At 35.3% G+C, this 17,918-nt stretch overlaps 1 protein-coding gene across 2 annotated transcripts in view; it reads right to left on the bottom strand.

The window, feature by feature from the left end:
• The window catches only part of CDH8 (cadherin 8), a 447,802-nt gene that overhangs the window by 30,048 nt on the left and 399,836 nt on the right, over window positions 1-17,918 (bottom strand). The gene's annotated exons all lie outside the window — the stretch shown is intronic.

Below are 17,918 nucleotides of genomic sequence, written 5' to 3'. Positions count from 1 at the left end.
AGATTTTTGCTATAGGACACATGCGCTTGCTGAAGAGACAGAAAGACAGAGGCGCAAGAAATCACCCCCCCCCCATGGGGATTGATGGCCATGCTGCAATCCTTTCTCCTCCATTATCCTCTTGAGATTTGGAGCCCACATGCACACAGACCTGGTGCGAGTTTTAAGCCACCTGGTCCAAGACTTGAACCACGGTTGACTTCGTGGGAGTCCAGTAACATTACCATGACAGCATCTGCCGGTCCCAAAAACAGCTTTTTTATTCACTGTCAAATCTCTAAAATGAAACAGTATTAGGAAAATTTCATCTTAAAATTTGAAGTTCTTTAATAATAATGATCATATGCTATAGGTTATCATTATACTAGTGGAACAATCTTTTTGAAAGTGTTGTTGGGCAGTCCATACAATTAACATCTGTCTACCACGTGCAGTTACCATGCTCATACAAAGGCAATCTTATCATGCCTGTTTTAATGAACTGAAAATCAGGGCTTGGGCATAGGCTAAGTATTTTGTCCAACATCATAAAATGACAAAGGAAGAAGCACAGATTTCACTTCAAAAGATCAATGTTGACTTTAAAAGTAAGATGAAATTCATGGCATTCTTTCAAAATCATTTGTTCATTTGTCATTGTCTTCCAAGTTCATTTGAAACCATAAAAGCAGGAAGAAAATCTTAAATAAATCCTAATCATTTAGCATTTGACATCATGCTTGGCTAGATGATCATTCCAGTTACTTCCATTTCTGAATTATTATAATTCTACTAGAATGACTTTTCAGTATCTGCTAAAATATGTCCGAGGATAAAGGGATCACTACTTCATTACAGTCTATGGCATGACTAAACAACCAAAAAGAATTTAAACATTTCTGACTATATTTCTCAATATTACTGTTTCTTTTTTCCTGTTTCTATGTTCTCTGAATATAACTCCAGATAAGTTAGAAATTGTCAAATAAAAGAAAACCTGTAGGTAGAATCTCTCCGCATCTTCTTTTCTAAACTTAAGAATGTACTGTTTCTAATAATAGTTTATTAACCATCTCCCTGGCTCAGTCTTGCTCATCCTAAATCTACTCTCCTCATTGCATTCTGGTGTCTGTTTTTAACATGATCAAACATATCTTCAACACATTTTAATTATTTTTTTAATAAACAAAGTTCTCATCATTCTGGCTGGATGTATTTCGCTTTCTGACTGTACACACCATATCAATCTTTAGTCTCTTAGAAAAAAAAGTCACATTTGGGGAACATTATGCATATTGGTGACTGATAGCAGTAGTTGCTAATTCAAGAGAATTGCCTTTGATAACTTGGAATATTCTACTGACACTGCTACCCACACATACCATCCTCTTGACCTGTCTATTTTCATTGAAAATGCAAATCCTGAATGATAGGATTTTTTCTCACATCTTCATTTAGGTGAATTCCTTTTTGAACTTTACATCTTAAATCAATTTTCATTTACTCAAGTGGACTTGGCCTTGTGGATAAGAACATGAATATTTTTCACACTTACAAATTTGTATAACATTATTTGTGTTCTCCTCACCTTCTCCCTCTCTCTCCTTTCCTCCCTTCTTTTTATTTCTTTTTCACCGTTCCTTCCTCTTTTCCTCTTTCTCTCTCTCCCTCCCACACACACATAAAATTAGCACTTATCACATATATCCTTTTTACATATATTAGTTCTTTTATTCATTTCTGTTTTCTCCCACTATAAATCCTACGGTTATAAACTCTACTAGTATAAATTCTATGGGTCTAATATAATTTGTTTGTTATCCTTTGTAACTCCTGTAACACTACCTAAGATAGAGTCTTATTTCAACCCATATTTGCAGCTGAATGAATAAATAAATGTGTCATCCTGGGCTTAATATGTAGTAGAAGGCAAAGGGTATTAGAAATGCATACCACCAATGTAAATTGAAACAATGAGATACTATTTCATTTCCACTAGAATGACTACAATTTTTTTTAAAAGGACAGTAAAGCATGTTGGTGAAAATAAAAATCTGAACCTTATTATGTTGTGTTTCAGAATATAAAATGTCACTGGGACCAGCAGTTAGCGTAATGGCTATGTCGCTGGACTCCCACATAGTCGACCACGGTTCGCATCCCGGACCTGGTGGCTTAAAACTCACGCCGGCGCGTGTGCGTGTGTGCCCAAGATCCTGAGAGGAGAATGGAGGAGAAGGGATTGCGGCATGACCATCCCCTCTGGGGGGTTATTTCTCGTTTTCTGTCCCTCTGTCTCTCTCAATCTGTCTAGCAAGTGCATGTGCCCTATAGCAAAAACCTCTTAAAAAAAATATAAATGTCACCTTAGAACATCACCTTAGAAGTCACCTTAGGAGACACTTTTATAATTTCTTAAAATGTTAAACTAATCCATATCACAGCCATCCTACTCTTAGATATCCACACATGAGAAATGAAATCATCTCCACATATTCCAGGAATTATTCATGGGGCTGGCAGGTGGAGTGGTGGTTAGGCTGCTGAACTCTCACATGGCTGACAGTGGTTTGAGACCCAGACCCGGTGGCTTATTTTCTCACTTTCCCCTTCTTTCTCTGTGTCTCTGTGGTCAAATTAAAACATAATAAGAAGAAGTAAAATTAACTCAATAAAGTAATTCTTTAAAAAAAAAAAATAAAAAACAAGAGTAGGACCAGCAAATGGCATCATGGTTACTTCACTGGACTCCCATGTAGTCATCGTGGTTTGAGTCCCAGACCCGGTGGCTTAAAACTCACACTGAGTGTGTGTTACATGCATGCCCAAGATCCCAAGAAGAGAATGGAGGAGAATGGATTGCGGTATGGCCATCTTCCCTGAGGGGTGATTTCTTGCTTTCTTTTTGTCTCTTTCTGATTCTCAGGTGAGCACATGTACCTCAGAGCAAAATCTCCCTTCCAAAAAAATAAAATAGAATAAAATTTTAAAAAGAAACCAGAAGATGACATAAGAGTTACATTGCTGGGCTCCCACATAGTTGACTGCAGTTCAAATCCTAGACCCGGTGCCTTAAAACTCACACTTGGCTTATGTGCATGCATGCCCAAGATCCTGAGAGAAGAATGGAGGAGAAGGGATTGTGGTGTGGCCATCCCCGTTTGGGGAGTGATTTCTCATTTTCTGTCTCTGTCTCTCTGGCAAGCACATGCGCCCTGTAGCAAAAACCTCTCTTAAAAATAAAATAAAATAAAATGTCCTAAAGTATGACCTGCCTTATGAAAAAATAACAATAAGAAGAAGTAACCAAAAAGTAGAAACAACCCATCAGCTGGTGGATGGACAAACAAAATGTGACCTATCCATATAATGGAATACTCTTCAGTGATAACAGGAACAAAGTCCTGATATAAACCACCATTTGAATGGAATTCAAAATCACTACTTAGTGAATAAATAAGTGAGCAAGTAAAATAAGTCATACACGAAATCATATAGCATATAATTTCGTTCATATAAAATGTTCAGAAAATACAAATCTTTATATAGAGATAGAAAGTATATTATTGTCTGCTTGCAGCTGAGAGTATAAACAGGGAATGACTTCAACTAGGCTAACGGGATCTTTCTAAGGTAATGATAATAATCTAAAATTAAATTGTGCTGATTTGGACAACTCTGTAAATTTACTAAGTGTCATTCAATTGCATCATAAAATGGGCAAAATTTGATGAAATGTAGATTATATTTCCAAAAGCTATTTAATTTTTTTAAAGAAAACAAGAATATTGCTGTGTTTGCATTTACATGTACAGAGGAGGATCTGCATACTCCCTTTGAAGATTGGGTAAGTATTTGCAAAGCCAAAATCATGACCCTGAGGTCTATCCACAGAATATTCCTTTGAGCAATATTGCGCATGAGTTGACTGCTGAAGATATTTAGCAGCTGAGAAGAGTCCGTATGGTAATCTGGATGATGCTACCAATATTCATAAAGCTTTGCAAAAACTGCAAAAACCTTCAGTGAATCACTGGGAAAATAATCTCTCTGAGTAAAGAAGGATAAGCTCCTGAAGATATTCCACATTTAAAAAATAGATATTCACACAACTCAGTAAGTAGATCCTGCTATTTAACTTGCTCTTCTATAACAGAATAGAGCTTATTCAATCTTTTCTTTTCTCCCATTGTGAAAAGTGAAACCTAAGCCAATCTTCTATAAAGAATTACAGCATTTTACTTTTATAAGGAGTCATTTGAGATTGAAAACAATTTCTCTGGTCATTTAACAGCTCATTAATTTTTAGTGATCAGAAACAATGGGGTTTGTTTGGAAGAAAAAATAGTAATTGTATCTTATTTTTTAATTTGAAATAGAAAATATTAAAAATATTAAGAGAAATTAATCTGGTTTTAAAAGATTCCCAAGAGATGTCATATATAGATTTTCTCCTAATTACTCTGTACGCTAACCTTTAAACACCCATTTGCCAAGTCCTCAAAATTCATTGTGGCATCGGGTATAAGAAGCTTAAATATTTGTGTTGTCTTGCTGGTAAATTTTCATAGTTGAAAATAACTCAAATTTTAAAAATTATTATTTCCTCTTACAGTATCTGCAATTAAATCCTCCAGTTTACTACACTCATGGTGTTTTCCCTTAATTACTCTTGCTCTTCCCAATCAGCCTTTATTTAAAGGCAAATTCATTTAAAGAAAAATACGTGTATTTTGGTTTATATTTATTTTAGTGTGAATACTTTTTTTTAGAATTAAGACAATGATGCCATTTTCTTTTAGTTAATTTTATTTGTTTATTTTTATTTTTCAATTTGACCAGAGAGAGAAAGAGAGAATGAGACAATTTCTCTGGTCATTTAACAGCTCATTAATTTTTAGTGATCAGAAACAATGGGGTTTGTTTGGAAGAAAAAATAGTAATTGTATCTTATTTTTTAATTTGAAATAGAAAATATTAAAAATATTAAGAGAAATTAATCTGGTTTTAAAAGATTCCCAAGAGATGTCATATATAGATTTTCTCCTAATTACTCTGTACGCTAACCTTTAAACACCCATTTGCCAAGTCCTCAAAATTCATTGTGGCATCGGGTATAAGAAGCTTAAATATTTGTGTTGTCTTGCTGGTAAATTTTCATAGTTGAAAATAACTCAAATTTTAAAAATTATTATTTCCTCTTACAGTATCTGCAATTAAATCCTCCAGTTTACTACACTCATGGTGTTTTCCCTTAATTACTCTTGCTCTTCCCAATCAGCCTTTATTTAAAGGCAAATTCATTTAAAGAAAAATACGTGTATTTTGGTTTATATTTATTTTAGTGTGAATACTTTTTTTTAGAATTAAGACAATGATGCCATTTTCTTTTAGTTAATTTTATTTGTTTATTTTTATTTTTCAATTTGACCAGAGAGAGAAAGAGAGAATGAGAAAGCAAGCCACCAAGTCCAGGAGTCAAACCTCAGTTGGCCATGTGGGAATCCAGTGCCTTAACACCACACCACCTGCTGGCCCTGTAAATACTTCTTGGGCAGGAAGCTGATATATTTGATATGATCCTGCTTAACTTTTGGAACAGTGATTGCCCATCCATTTATAGGCTGCTATGGGTGGTTTATAGTTTACGAGTGACAACTGAAAGTGAAAGCAGGCCTGGCTCCATAGTGCTGTGGTTAAGCCCTGTACAGGGGAAGATAGATCCCTTATGACTATCTTGGGTTCAAGTCCTGGCCCCATACGCTTGAAAAACATGCCTGGAGTGTGCCACCATACCAAGAATTCTGATAGACTGGAGAATTACAGAAAATAGGATTGCACTGTGACCAGGCTTCATTGGGAAGTTCTCTCTCTCTCTCTCATATATATGCCATTTGGCATTAAGAACAACAGTGAAAATAAATGATAAGTTTTAACATTACAGGAATAAGTAATTCTGCATTAAAATATTCCAATCATATGGGCAAAACATAGTTTTGCTAAAGACCTTAAATACAATAAAGTATTTATGGGTGAAGATATGGTAGCTGCAATTTGTTTAAAAAAAAATACAAGTGGGGGAAATTGAGGAAATAAGCTTGGGCATGTGTAAAGACTTGTTAACTTTGATATTTGAGTACATGAAGTTCAATAAAGTACTTTTTTAACTTTTATATACCCTTGATATTTTCTATAGTAAAGGTAAAAACATAAATTAGCTAGACAGATATTTTAGTTATGTCCTTGCTTTTTATAAACTATGTGGACTTCGACATGCTGTTCCTCCTCTTTGATTACCTGTTCCAATTACCTGAAGAATGAAATAGCAGTATATCCTCCATAGACTATTAAAAAGATCAGAAAAAAAAATACTATTTATGTAACAATATAGAATAGTACAAAACCTAAAGTCAGTAAATGGTACCCGTGATTTAATAATGGACCTTCGGATGGAGGCAAACATACTTTTAAATGATAACAGCATGACATAATATATGTAGATTCCCTAATATGGTGTCAGGTCTAAGTAGTCATTGAAGCACAAATTTGAATTTCCAGCTCTCTTTAGCATGCTCTAATCAGCTATAAGCAAGGATTATCTTACCAGCATGTTAGAAAGAAAGGAAGAAAGAAAGAAAGAAAAAAAAAAAGGAAGGAAGGAAGGAAGGAAGAAAGAAAGAAGTAGGATCTAGGGACCAGCAGTTAGCGTAATGGCTATGTCGCTGGACTCCCACGTAGTCAACCGCGGTTTGCGTCCCGGACCTGGTGGCTTAAATTCACGCCGGGTGCATGTGCGTGCATGCCCAAGATTCTAAGAGGAGAATGGAGAAGGGATTGCGGCATGACCATCCCCCCTGGGGGTGATTTCTCGCTTTCTGTCTCTCTGTCTCTCTCAGTCTGTCTGGCGAGCGTACGTGCCCTATAGCAAAAACCTCTCCAAAAAAAAAAAAAAAAAGTAGGTGCTAGTAAAAAAAAAGCTAAACCATTAAACCATTTGGACACTTGAAAAATATTAAAGGACATTTGAGTATCATAAACTATTTCTAGAGCAGCTGACCCTAGTTATTATTTATTTTGCTAGGCATTATATTCACTGATAACTGTTGTGGCACTCACCACTCTCCCATTAAAGGCCTTATCAAAGGAAAAATTCTGAAATTCATTTGAACTTTTTTGCTCATCTACAATGTCTTCATGAAAGGCAATATTTCAATTACTTTCATAAGCTATGAGGAAGAGTTGAGTGCGCGTTTGGTTAAGTCTGGAAGAGCCAGTTGAACACAGAATGAAGAGATCTTGGAGGAGACCTTTCTTCCAGCATTATTAGCTCACCACTGCACTCTGTGTTCAGCAGAGATGGTGCCTGTCATTATGGTATGTGTTCCTTTTATTGTCTTTTTCTTTTATTTTCCCATCAATACATGAGATTTTGTAGATATAGCATGAGTGAATGACTCTGTGAGGCTAGCAATAATACCTTCTCTAAAACTTTGTGATTAGTTGTATGCTCCTGATTTTCTGAGTTTTTAAGACCAGGCTAGAAAATAGAGCCAAAATTTTTATTCAAAGAGTTTAGTAGAGTAAGAGGAAAGCATCCTCAGTAAAGACTTATCTTGTAAAGGAGACATAAGAATATATTCTGGGCATAAGAGTGGGTCAGCCATTCAAGTAGTTACTGCAATGCAAAGCTAAAGTGTATATAAACAACTATATTGATATATCCTGGGTCATTCACTCTCTTATTCATTTACCAAGTATTTATTAAGAAAAAAATCCAAAAGTTTTTCTAGGAACTAAGCATTCTAGATGTAGATGTAGCAATAAAAATATCCAGATGCTTTCATGGAGTTAATAATATAATGAGAGACACAGTTAAACAACAGCAATAATAATAACAGCAGAAATTGCATACATATTTCATTAATTATATTGAGTTGTCAGAAAAGTCATGACATGTTTTCCTATGCAAAAATGCAGTATAACTTTTCTGATGACCCAGTAAGTGCTGATGTGCTAGGTAAGAACTTCAGGTTATACTGTGGGTCTATATGAAAGGGCCCTATAACCAACCAGAGCCTAACATATCACTAAGACTATGCTCTTTGTCTGTGCTCAGACTCATTTCTTGATCTTACAGTGCTACTGCAGAAGGTCTTACTTGATTTTAATTTCTCTAGTAAACCCCAGACCCTGGACTCCTTATTCTGCATTTCCCCTTAAGTCTCTACCCAGGGGTGGTAGTAACTTCCTATTGCCAATTTTTAGGTTGTTTCCTTGTCCTGTGATTGACTTCTCAGCATCTTTTTTTTTTTATTTACATTCATTCACTATACATCATTACAGCATACAAAATGAGATTTCCCATCCATAATACACTGTATATTGGTTCAATCAAGCACATCGATATACATGTTATCAACAAATAATTTTCCATTTCTTATTTTCTGTATATTTTGCTTTTTTTTTTGCCATCCTTGATTCCCTATCCCTCTCCTTTTGCATCTATTATTTTTCATGCAATCTCTTGTTCCAAATACTGAGTATATATTCTGCTTTTGGGATAGGTTTTTGGCCAATACACTAAATTTTAAATTGAGAATAGGGAAAATTTGGAAGCCAAGACTTTGTTCATTGTAAAAGGCCTTATATGAAGAAAAAAATAGACAAACAACAACCAAAAAACCCACAAATTTAAGTTTCCTTAGATGTATGAAATTGGACAGTGAGAAATTATTGAAGGTGAAAATTGCTATGGAAAAAAATTTAAAGCATTTGCAGATAGAGATAAAGAGTAAACTACCCCTAGTGAAGGTCTGTCTCATAAAGTTGACATAAGAAAATACTTGAGGCAGATGTGTGAGTCAGACTTTCAGATATCTGGGAGGGAGATGGAGGAGGAAAGATGCTGAGAGAGGTCATAGCACTTCAATATTCCTGAAGTGGTGATATCCATTATGAGTTTAACATGGAGAAGAAAGGAACAAGGCAGCTTTTGTTTAGTTTTATATAGTTTCAATAAGACCATTTAGACCATTGAAAGTTCACTTCCTGGGCAGGTCCTGGGGCCTACTGGCTAAGAGTGCAGGGTTCCACATGCCTGATTGCACAGTTTAAATCTCAGTTTTGACAGCTTGCAAAATATGCTCGGTGCACATGTGTATGTCCAAAATCTCAACAGGATGGAGAAATAGAAGAGAAAGCATTGTGGTGTGACCACACCCCTTTGGACGATGCTGTCTCCCTTTCTTTCTCTCTCTTCTCTGGAAAGCACACATGCCTTCTGGCAAATTTTTTTAAAGTTGTTTCTTTTTATGTAAAATGGGAAGAATAATGCCACATCACAGAATGGAAGTGAGGATGACATGACTACAGAGTATGCAAAGTGCCTAACACAGACCAAGGATATAGAAATGCCAATTTATTACTGCTATTACTATTATCATCATCATCATCATCATCATCATCATCATCATTATTATTATTATTGCTATTGTCTTTTGTTGTTGTTCTACCTCTTCTGTGCTGCCCTCCCCAGGGAAGACAATGACTGTACCTGCTCCATTCATACTACTTTGGGAAAATAATTGTTGGCAGAAGCATGGTTCTAAATCAAGGCACATTTTGCTCTTTTCTCTGAGAATAAAGCTAACAATTAATTACTGCTGTGCCCAATGGAGTCTGATGGTGAATCTTTGAAGACAAAGAAATTATAAATGACTTCGTAAGTGAAAAAAATCTAGCAAAGAGACTGTATTCAAGCTTTAAAGTTTATAGAGTGAAAGATAGATGTTCTAGTCCACTCAGGTTATCTCATTTGGGGAAATTAAATAAATGTGTAGGTACCAGTCTTCACTTACACATAACTGAAGCAAGAAATCTTATTCATGGCTCAGAGCCAGCTCCATAGTGTAGTATTAATGAGCTGCTCAAGAGAAACAGGATCCCATATGATGACCAAGGTTCAGATCCCTGGCCCAGTTATCCTGAAATACGCCAAGCATGTGCCAGTGCACATGATCTGATGGGCTGGAGGACTGTAGGACAGGGATTGTGCCATGACTAGACTCTGTGGAGCGTGTTCATCTCTCTCTCTCTCACTCTCGCAATATGAACATGCTAATAAAGAAAAAAAAATGAAATCTTATTTATCTTGGGATAATTCTGTGCCAGTAAGCCTGATTTCTCAAAACCCAAGTAAAGCCTCATAGATACATGAAAAGTAATCTGAATGTTTAGACATTATCCAACTAATGATCAATGTTTTTGTAGGCATGCTTCCATTTTTCTTACTCCACTTTCAGAACAGCATGATTTTTCCCCCAAATTATTCATTTTTCTAATTTCTTAGCCATCTATTCAGTGCAAGGCCCTGTTCCCAGTGCTGACTGCTTCAGTTATCCATTTGATTTGGCCTGTGAAAATAAAGCCAAAGAGATACTGAAAACCCACTTTCTCATTCTGCAGTTCTTATTTAAAAAATCAGCAGTTGGTTTGTGTTCAAGTGTTACTTTTTAAGTGCCCCTCATCTGATTCTTTTAATTCTGGTGTACTCTCTCTAATATGTTCAGATCACTAGATCCTGCTGTGTAACCTTCCACCTACCTACCTCGAGTCTATGCCGTCTTCTATAAGCTTTTAAGCTCTCTCCAGAAAGATCAAATCATTAATGGTATTAAAGATGTCACAGTAAAATTGTTATCTATGCTAGCAATGCTACTTGGGAAAAGAAAAGGAGAGATTTTTAATTGGAAGTCTTGCAGCTGGAAACCTCAACAGCACTGGGGCTTGTGTTTCTTTATATTTATTAGAGTGAATGTGTTTTAAGTTAGGCAGTGTGTGTTTGGAAATTAAAAGGACATTTCTGCATGCTGTATGTGTTCATTTGAGGTCTGAAAGCAGAAGCTATGCTTAACCAAATAGCTTTTGAAATAATAAAGAATATAAAGTTTAACAGTGAGTGGCTGGGCATTTTTGAAAAGGGCAGTGACCGTGAATTTTTACAGAGTTATATGGACCAACTCCTTCACTTCTTAAACAAACAACTATTGAAGAATGATATAACTACTACCTCAGTACTATAAACTTTAAACTGATGTTGAAACCCTCCTTAAGGTTTAGGATAGATTAAGTGAACCATTGAACAATATGCCTGGATTATAATGAATTAACTTTAGTTAAATTTTTCTTCCTGTTTTTCTTTAATAACACAGCAAAGAAAAAAAAGAAATGTGACTGTGCAAAACGCCTAGAAATGCTTAGTTCCCAACTCATTTATAAGCCAAAAAATTTACTTATAAAGCTCACAAAGTTCATAGAAATTGGTTCTTTACTTAATATACCCTGTACATTAGACTTTATTCAGTAATTTTCACTAGCAGTGAAAACGCAATAACCATATACCCATTTTCTAGATGAAGACCGTTATGCCCAAACAGTCTAAGTAATTTTTCTAAAATCCTTTCTGTCCTTTAGCCGCAGTCCTGGGCATCTAGATTTCCTATTACCATAGTCTATTTCCATGAATTTAGAGAACATTGTAAGGTCTTGATGATTATTTTGAAGAGGACATTATCCATTTAAACACCCTTCAAGATGATTTTAGACTTATAACTCCATTAATCCTCACACAAATCTTCCTGCCAGGAGTTATTATCTAATCTTACACTACAAGAAACACCTGTTAATATCCTATTTTTGATCGTGCATTCTATAGTCAGATGGCTTAGGTTTAAATCTGACTTTCCATTTATCTACTAAGTTCCTTGGGTCAATGGCTTAGTCCATATGTGTTTCAGTTTTATCATCTGTAAAATGGAGAAAATAACAGTACTAAATTGAGTGAAGTCTCAGAATTTTGATTGAATGTGTGTAATCTATAAGCTAAGAATTATACTCTCTTTTCTAAGCTTCATCTTATTTAGCTATTATCATATTCTTTTCTCTCATGCACTATTTCAATCAGTTCCATCAACTTCCTTTGGCAAATGAAAATACTGAATGTGAAAGCAGTGAAATAACTCATCTCACAAACTGACACAGAGGGCCTCTTACTCATGTATCTCTATCCCCAGAATCTGTGTTCTAAACAATCTAAAATCTTTCTTACCAGAAAGAATTTCCAAAGTATGCTGGACCAGTAGAAGGAGGAGCAAGAGGGAACACATCTAATTATGCTCACTCACTTCTTTCATTATGTCACATGCCAATGTTACATTTATCATTCCAATTCCAGTGGAATTCCATAGCATTTATTAATTCAGGTTTGGTGTGAGCCATGGATAACTACATGACTGTAAGATCTTAGGCTCTGTAGTAGAAGACCCCAGCTTTCTTTACCTATGAATATAAGGTCTCAAGACATACACAGCATCAATTATCTCTATACTTTAACCTCTTGTGAGGCCCAGACTTGCCTGCAAAGCCATTTGTTTAAAAAAAAAAAAAAATTAGAAAGCAAGAGCTTTGCTCCTTTTATAAGTGCCTCATTTTTCATGTTGTTGATGATCCTCTGAGGAGTTGAACAAATAAAATGCTCTCTGGAATAACCCCAATGCAGCCATCCTGAGGTCTGAAGGTAACTGTTTGAATCCCAACTGTGGTTTAGGTTTCTGCAAAATGATCCTACTGAGATGACAGTGGGGATATGGAGATTTGAGCAGTAGGAATTCCTTTCCACTCTCTACCCAGCTAGAAACTACTTCACACTGAAGGACCTCAGGTTGACTGACAATGAAAGTGCAACCCATTTAAAAAGCATAGTTTCTCTATTTACGCCTTTAGCAGATAGGTCACCTTCAACATCAAAGCTAATAGTCATTACAATTTTCAAAGTGAAGTTTTCAAAGGTATACAAAACCCCAAATTATTTTATGCCCCCAAATTTTTTCAACCAAAGCTCTGTGCTGGACGATGACCTTTTATAAATTTATGTTTACTTTTAATTCCAGTCACTTCCCACCTCTTTTGCACAATGGACACACGTAAAATGTCTGCCATAGGTAACAATCTCAAGAATAAAACCAAGGGGTGAGAAACATAATCAGAGCAGGAAGGGAGAGCTTCATTGAAACCCAGAGTTCCAAGTTGTTCCAAAATGGAGGGGTATGATGCTCTACATCATTTAACAGTTTAAGAATCTAGCATCCTTTCTGTTACACAAAAATAAGATTCCAAAATGAAATACTAAGGGCTTTAAGATAAAAGTGATTGAAGTTTTAATCTTAGTTCTTCCGTGATCTTGGGAAAGTCCCCTTGTTTCACTCAAGCCCTTACATGAGGAAAATGAAATAATAATACCTTCTGTTGAGGATTTTCATAAGGCTAAATTTACGTAAGAGATACATACAACATAACTTGTCCACTGAGGTATCCAGTTAGTGTTACCTAAACTCTAACTATATTTTCTCCCTCACACTCTCCCAACTCCACTCATAAACAAGCAGATCTTAACCCTACTTTTGCCACGTAATTACCACTCATTAGTTTTGTGACTTTGGAGCAATCACTCAACTTCGATCTTACTGAGCCTTGAATTCTACAGTTTCTAAAATGAGAACAGCATTAATATTTCTTCATGGATTTTTTTGAGGAAACAAATGAGGCACGGAAAGTGAAATCATTCTTTTCTAAGACAAGATGCAATAACTACAATGTGTATAAATATTTTGTGTTTATTAAGATTGCAGAATTCTCTTTCTTTCTTAGATGATGATTAAAAATAGCCAGGTTTTTGGTATGAGAAAACACCTATTGACTCTCTTTGAATATTTTTTATAAACATAAATCCTAATAACGCCTTGAGGATGGTTTAACTAATATGCTTTTTTTTTTTCCTGATAAAGACTGAATTTTATCATATGATACCCACAAAGATGTATAATTAAATGCAAGTAGAAATTATTTTTGTGGGACAGCTAAATGGCGTGGTAATTAAGGCACTGACTCTCACATGGTTGACTGCTCTAGAGCCCTGGACCTGGTGGCTTAAAAACATACTGGGCAAGTGTGTGAATGTGCTCAAACTTCTGAGAGGATAATGAAGAGAAGGGATTGCAGGGTGGCCATCCTTGATGGTACTATCTTTTCTTCCCCTATCCCATCCCACCTTAGTTTCCCTAGTGAGTGCATGTGCCCTATAGACAATTTTTAAAATTATTTTTATTTTAAAAATTAGATTGTTTTGGAGAGTGTACCTAACAAGCCCAGGATCACATCCCTAATGTATGGTATAGCTGTATAGCTGGGAAATGACTGCCTGACCATGATATAAACACCACTGCTTTAAATTGCCTTCCCTTTTCTAATTTCATGTTAGTTGACCACTTACATTATTGTTATTCATGCTGATAAAGGAACTCCAAAAATTTTGTTGAAAAATGAAATTAAAGTATAAGTTTATTTTAGTGCAAAATAATTTTTAAATCCAAGTATAGTTTTTTCATAATATGCATTTCCATGAACTCTTTGAAGATCCTTTCATATATTATGAACATATGATTACATAGCACCATTTCCTCAAGGTTAACATATTTCAGGATGCATAGAAGCAAAAACATGTTTTGGACATATGTTGAATATTGAGTCCTACAGGATTTATATAGATATTTTGGCAATGCAATATCCATTTTTTAGAGGTTATTTATGTTGCTATAGGGTAAGTGCACTTGCTGGAGAGACAGAAGTGAGAAATCATCCCCTGGGTGGATAGCCACTGCAGTCTCTTTTCCTCCATTCTTCTCTTGGGATTTTGGGCATGCACACACATGCTCCCAGCATAGTTTTAAGCCTCCAGGTCTGAGACTCAAACCATGGTCAACAATGTAGGAGTTCAGCAACATAATCATTACTCCATCTGTTGGTAACAGAGGTTATTTATTTTTTATGAAAGAGAGAGATAACTTTATTTTTGACAGGGTCTCACCTTCTTGAGATCTTCCTGCTCCAGCCTACCACCCAGACACGAGCACAGATGCACATCGCCATAGCTGGCCTGTTTAGATTGGGCTGGATACCAAACCCAGACTGCTATGCCCCAGCCTCTGACTGTGCCACTGTGGCTGAGCTAACAATATTCATATTCTTAAGATGAAAAATTGCCTAGGTCAAAAGGTTATCTGAAGTAGCTTTCTAACTCTTGGGGCACTGGTGAGGAAGAGATATAATATAGATTCTAAAGGTTAATGATGTCTTCTCTCTTGTCTTGAATGTTGAACTTTTTATTGATCCCTATTTCATATCTGTCACTAGTGGCTTTCTAAAACCCTCAGATAACTTTGCATGGTGATAGGAAGTTATAAACTCTATGGCTAAATGAGTTCTTTTACACACAAATTATCATAAAATGGTCTCTTCCAACTGTGTAATATGTATTTCACATGAGAAAAACATGGTTTGAAAGAACACCGTTTTCAGCAATATGCATGATAAGATCTTCATAGTATGGTCAGTGTTTTCAGGAATGGGAATTGTTAAATATTTATGATCCTCTGTAAGTATACGCATCTATACAGTTGATACTGATTAAATATTTGAAATAATTTCTCAGCTTCCTGGTCTTTTTATTTGGCTTATATTTTGCTTCCTGTGCCAAATAATATGTTCATTATCAGGACCATTTTTTGACTCTAAGATTATTGTCTAATATAAGAAAACTCAGAGACAAGATTAATATATCTATTGGGTTGTCAGAAAGTCGTGACACGTTTTTGTGTAGACAAACAGAGAAAATACATCATGACCTTTTCAACAGTCCAATATATAACTCTTCACTGAAGTCTCTGTGATTTTTTTTTGTCCTAACAGGGACAATTTATATGTAGGTGACTCCTTTATTTATTTATTTTATTTATTTATTTTTTCTTATTTACCAGTCTCAGCCCTGGAATTACTCAAAAACCAAGTCTCTCTCCAGCCTAATTTTTAGGCATTAAAGCCAGCCTGCACCTCACTGTGTAATAATACCTCTGAGTTTTCTGTAATATCTGTTCATCAAACCAACATGTTCCCCTTGTCCTGAATGAGGTACATTTGCCCTAATCTGGGTAAATTATGCACATTTGTTAGGTACATTCACTTTGAAGAATTAGCCCAAGTTTACATCCTTTAAAATTGAGTATCAGAGCTCATTCTCTGTGTTCTATTCTAACCCCACTATTGCCTCTTTCATTGTCTTAGTCATCAGTTTTCTATTCTCGGTTTCTCTCTTAAGGCAAAGGGCCTTGTATTTATTTTTGTTATGCCTGGGCCATTACTAAACTGATCTTTTCTGTTTGCATTATCAAGAACTATAGTTGGCACACACATTCACTATTATTCTGACATAGTCTTTTCTCTCTAGTTATATTCTCTTGGATTGAAGTGCCTCTAAATCTTTACTTCCTCCATCTTAAAATCCATGTAAAATTCAACTTGAGTGTCTCCTTCTCCTAAAAATCTCTCATGTCTCTTTCTGTCATCCAAATCTTAAAAAGATCCATTAATCTACATTCTTATTGTGATTTCTGAAAACCCCAAACTTCAGACAAACAAACCAATGGTTATAGAGTAGAGTAAGCACTCCAATGACATTGCTGAAGATTGGTGTACATTAACCTGTATACACCTCCTATTTGTCAGGTACCTGCTGTTCCTACAAAACAGAAACACAGCCAATTTTTGTAAAATGTTCATGAATGGATGAGTAAAGGAAAAATACATAAAAGATAGCTTTGTTAAGATTTGTCTGTGACTGAAAACATACTGAACAAGAGTAAGAATGTACAACTTAAATGCAATTAATCATTCAGTCAACATATTTTGGTCACCTTGATCAACTTCTTGATCATTTTGCTGTACTTAACAGCTACTGAATTTTTTTATATTTAGACATTTATAAAGTAATTTGAAAGGGAAATGTAATGTTATCCATTTAAAAATTAATACATAGAAAACTCAGTGGTGTTTTTATCATAAGGAAGCTGATATAGTCTAGAGTTGGGTAATGACATAATTTATCACTGAAATACTCTGGGAATAAAAGGGGTCATTATTAACAGCTATGATGCTAGAACAATTGACCTAAAGCTGGTCTTAATCCAGAAAACTGGTGAAAGTTTACCCTATCTAAAGAGAAAAGGTAATGTTTTTATGGCAACCACCTGTGCTGACATAAATTTCAATGTCCTAAGGCTAATATAATGACTAGCCCTATAAAGATCCTTCCATCAGATATTTATAAGTGTCTGTTTGTCTGAATTTAAACACTGAATATATCTCTTACTCACTCACTCCTGCCATGTATCATCACTGCACTGTGATATATTCCTTCTGAAGATCTATCTACATAAAAGAATGTCTATTGTATTGCTACATTTTTAAATATCTCCTTCAAAGAAAATTTAAGGTGTATTAAAATAAATTTGTAGAGCTTCTGAAACTAAACACACTAAAACATGTATGTGAGAGGTTGGAGGACAGATATCCTGATATTGTCCACAAAGATAACTATTATTTCCTAATGACTGAAGCATAATTGACGCTGAGATTTTGTCCATAGACACAAGCTAAACAATAGGAATAAAAGCCCTGAGAAGCTACCCAGCCTCCTAAAAAGGACCTCTATTGCTTTGTAGATTTTTTGTTTTTCTTTAGAGAAAATAATAAGTAAGTTGGTTATATGTTTTGTTTTGTTTTGTTTTGTTTTGTTTTAGTTCCCCAAAAAATGTCTGTAGTAATTCTTCTCTCCATAGTTATGCTCCTGGATAGTCTCCTCCTACACTGCATTTGAACTTAATTATGTTTCTTATCCAGTGGGAGAGTAGAAAATGTAGCACAGCATTGGGTGTTTGCCTTTTTCTCCATCCTTGGAAATCCTCTAACAATCCCCATATAAACGTATATTGACTGGTCTTCTAGATGATGAGATGCATGCAATGAAATCATCCCTATTGTCCCTAATGAAA

This window comes from Tupaia chinensis, unplaced genomic scaffold, assembly GCF_000334495.1.
Source record: "Tupaia chinensis unplaced genomic scaffold, TupChi_1.0 Scaffold000105_1, whole genome shotgun sequence".
Classification (NCBI taxonomy): domain Eukaryota; kingdom Metazoa; phylum Chordata; class Mammalia; order Scandentia; family Tupaiidae; genus Tupaia; species Tupaia belangeri.
The sequence above is the reverse complement of the archived record's forward strand: the minus strand, read 5'-3'. Positions and strand labels throughout refer to the sequence as shown.